The sequence below is a fragment of the Scylla paramamosain genome, chromosome 24, assembly GCF_035594125.1.
Source record: "Scylla paramamosain isolate STU-SP2022 chromosome 24, ASM3559412v1, whole genome shotgun sequence".
NCBI lineage: Eukaryota > Metazoa > Arthropoda > Malacostraca > Decapoda > Portunidae > Scylla > Scylla paramamosain.
This window is the reverse complement of record NC_087174.1, coordinates 3,753,574-3,757,500: the sequence shown is the minus strand read 5'-3', so window position 1 is coordinate 3,757,500 and position 3,927 is coordinate 3,753,574. Positions and strand designations below refer to the sequence as shown.

Below are 3,927 nucleotides of genomic sequence, written 5' to 3'. Positions count from 1 at the left end.
TCAAACACGACAAAACCACAACGACACTCACACAGCACCCAGGAGGACAGACCCTCTCACCCTGGAGCCTCGCCCTGAACACCTTCAAGCAAAAGTGTGCCCATTGAAGTTCCTAGAGTGGTTCCCGTCACGTAAGTCTCATTAGATCATTAGTGTCACCCCACCCTGGCCTTTGTGCCGCCTTACAGAGCCCTGCACTTCCCTCTTCCTCAGTAAGCGGTCTGCACTCCCTCTGTTTCCCTCAGTGTCCTTATCCATTCCCCTGTTACGTTCATTGCGTCACAGGTCAATTCCCTCTTTGCTCGTTACGTCTCTCCACTATTCATTCTGCACTTCTATGCTTTCATAATTCTGTATCATTGTTTATTGTCTCCTGCCTCTATTGTCAATTTTTAATGTCTCTTTAACTCTAAATTTACTTTAAATACCTACTTTTTCACTGTCTCTCTAACTCTGAACTTACTTTAAATACCTGCTTTTTCACTGTTATTATTCTGTAACTTGAAATTCCACAGTTTTATAATTCTTGTGCATCTTTACTTATTTCCTACCTCCACCATCAATTTCGACGGTCTTCTCTGCTACTATTACTGTAACTAAACTATATACTTCAAATACAAGCTTTTTCACTGTTATCATTCTGTAACCTGAAATTCCACAGTTTTATAATCCTTCTGCATCTTTACTTATTCCCTGCCCCCACCATCAACTTCTAACGCCTCCTCTGCTACCCCCATTACTAGTGCACTCCAATATTACGTCCATTTCACTCTCTACCATCACAGTACAGACTTCAAATACCTGCTCTTTGGTTATCATTCTGTACTCTACAATTCCATTCTTTTATAATTCCGTATCTCCAGTATCAACTAAGTGCTCCTATTTGTGCCTTTCAATATCCACTATTCACTCCGCACCTTCACAATAGTCTTCAAAAAACCCGCTCTTTCAGTTATCATTCCTAAGGTCTCTAATGTCAAGTTCCTCTGTTCCTCTACAAGCTTAGGCACTCCACGTGTAGACCAGGCGGCTTATTGAATCTTCCTTTGTGTTCTTTTGCCCTTTGTTGTGATCGTGGCTATGTTTAGACAGAGAGTGAGTGCAATAACCAGCAATGCGTCTATGAACAGGAAAGTGTGAGTAGGAAGGGGATGGGGGATTGGGAGGAGGAGGAGGAGGAGGAGGAGGAACAAGAAAAAGAACATGAAAAAGAACAAGAACGAAAAAATAGAAAAGTAGAAAGAAAAGAAAATAGAAAAAGAAAAAAAAAAAGAGGATTAGATAAAAAGAAGACGAAAAAAATAAACAAAAACATCACCACTAGCTAGCCGGTGAGTTGATGAGACGATGAAGACAACTCGACTCAAGTTTCAGGTGAAGGAAGACACTCGGATCTGACCACACCTAGCTGGGGGGGCGGGTGGGGTGGAGGGGGGGAGGAGGAAGCGTGACCCAATGACCTTTGCGTGGCTGCGTGACCTTCAGCGTTATATCACAGGAAGGACATCTATTCCACTCCCTGGCCGTGTTTCATAAGCATTACTTAAGCGCAGGTGACACTGTAATCACCCCGAGGTAACTTTCTGATTGCTACTGGATCACCGTCTGTCTCTCTATCAACGCTGGCAAGTTAATTTATTTCTCTTCCTAGAATCTTTGTTTTCATTATTGTTTCATTACTTCCATTTAATATTTCAAGATTCGTTAAGTTAAACTGTTTACTTTTATCTATTTTTTTATCTATTTACTATTTTCTTTATTGGAATTTGAGTTTTTTTATTGTCTCACTTTCATTTCATAATTCTTGATTCTTTAAGTTTAAACTGTTCATTTATGTTTATTTATTTTTTGTTGATTTTATTTATTTATCAATTTATTATTTTCCTTCCCAGAATTTCTCTTTCTTATTGTTTCACCATTTCCAGTTAACATTTCATGATTGGTTGGGTTGAAATTGTTCATTGATTTTATTCTTTTTTATTCATTTTATTTACTCATTATTTTCCTTCCTACAATTTGTGTTTTCTTTACTGTTTCACTACTTGCAATTAATATGTCATGATTGGACAGGTTTAAACTTTTCATTGACTTTTATTCTTTTATCATCCTTCATTTCTGGTTTCAATATAATCACTTCTCTCTCTACCTCCAAATCTCGCGTTTGTCTCCTCGGTTTTCATCCTACATTTACCTGAAATTTCCACGATTTTTCTTGGTATATTCTCTTTCACCACCTAACGCAGTGCCTACATTTTGTCCTCCATCCATTTTCACTTTCCTGTTCCCATCCCTGCCGCTCTAAACCCCGCGTCTGTCACATCTCACATCGCAACACCATCAGGGTAACTCAATTTTGCACTTTTCTTATAAGCTTCTAAATATCTATAAGTTTCTGGCTCCCCTAGTTTGTTTGCTCTTGATAGCTTTCTTCTTTACTGATTCTACGCAAAAAAATGGAGCTTTATCTTCTATTCTTGTCCTATGTTTCATTTACCGTCGTTTATTTAGATGGTTTTATTTCTTTATTATTATCACCATCTCCTTTTTCTGATATTTTCTCCGCTTTCCGCAACATCTCGTTTCCAAGTACTCGATGTAATACTGCCAGTCTACATTTTCCTCTCCTTCAGCAAAGATAGCTCTCCTTTTCCAACACGTATTAACCTTTGCATTCATCACTTACCTTATGAAACTCACCAATTTTCCTTCAAACAACTTCCTGTGCTGCGTTTTATTCATTCACTGCAAAGAAACATTTACTATATTCAGATTTTCCTCTCCTTCAGGCAAATAGTTTCCTCTTCCAACACGTATTAACCTTTGCATTCATCAACAACCTTACAAAACTCACCAATTTTCCTTCACACAACTCCCTGTGCTCTATTCTATTCATTCACTGCAAGGAAACATTTACTATATATTCATTGCGCTGCAGTATTTAACTACCACACTTCTTATACAATTCATTCACCACTCCGCTCACTTCATTCCATTCCATTCCATTCAGGGCGAAACAATATGTACATTCACTGGGAGCCCGTATTTCCAGCACCTCCACTTCCATCCCTTCCGGGCATCATCCTCACACTTTCTCTCACTTCCTCTCTCGTCCCGCCTCGCTGCTTCCATCCACGCCCGCAGCCACGCAACTCATTAGAAAAATATCGCAGGGGAAACATTACAACCGCGCACTTCCTGGAGACCGACAAAATACAAAAAGCAAAAATACACAACCTCTCCATTTTTATTTACTTCCTGTCGTGTTTCGAAGGATTTACTGGCGTGAGTTTTGCTGCCATGCGTTGTGAGGTTGTGATAAAGATGAAAACTCTACTGGTGTTGCAAGTGACGAGCTGGGGATAGAGAGAGAGAGAGAGAGAGAGAGGAAAAAAAGGCCCACAGAAGATGCCAGTACCAAATGAGAGTTGTAAAAGAAAAAGCTAAGATGGCGGTAAGCAAAATGTTCAAATGTTTATATTTAACTGTTCAAGGGTAAAATATTCAAATGTTGAGTTAGTCGTGCGTAAGATATTCAAATATTCATAAGATTTTCACATATTCAATTGATCGTCAAAAAATGTTCAGGTATTCATGCTCAGTTGCTCATAAATAAAAAGTTCAAATGTTCACACGTTCAGATACCCAGGAGACGGAGGTGAGAGGAGCGGCAAAGTACGCCTCACTGCATCAACGTTACCGCCGCCAGACCAGGAAGCACAAAACACAAACACAATTTTAAAACACAAGAAAACGCCTTTACCTTTCCCGCCCCCTGGCCAGGAAGCACAAAACACAAAGACAATTTTAAAACACAAGAAAACGCCTTTATCTTTCCCGCCCCCTGGCCAGGAAGCACAAAACACAAACACAATTTTAAAACACAAGAAAACGCCTTCATCTTTCCCGCTCCCTGACCAGGAAGCACAA

General features: G+C 39.6%; 1 long non-coding RNA gene across 1 annotated transcript; it reads right to left on the bottom strand.

Moving 5' to 3' along the window:
* Positions 1-2,542: 2,542 nt before the first annotated feature.
* LOC135112932 (uncharacterized) lies at positions 2,543-3,927 on the bottom strand. Its single transcript, XR_010274623.1, has 2 exons — positions 2,852-3,927; positions 2,543-2,742 (listed from the first exon to the last, which is right to left on the bottom strand). It is a non-coding gene; the product is annotated as an uncharacterized LOC135112932 (long non-coding RNA).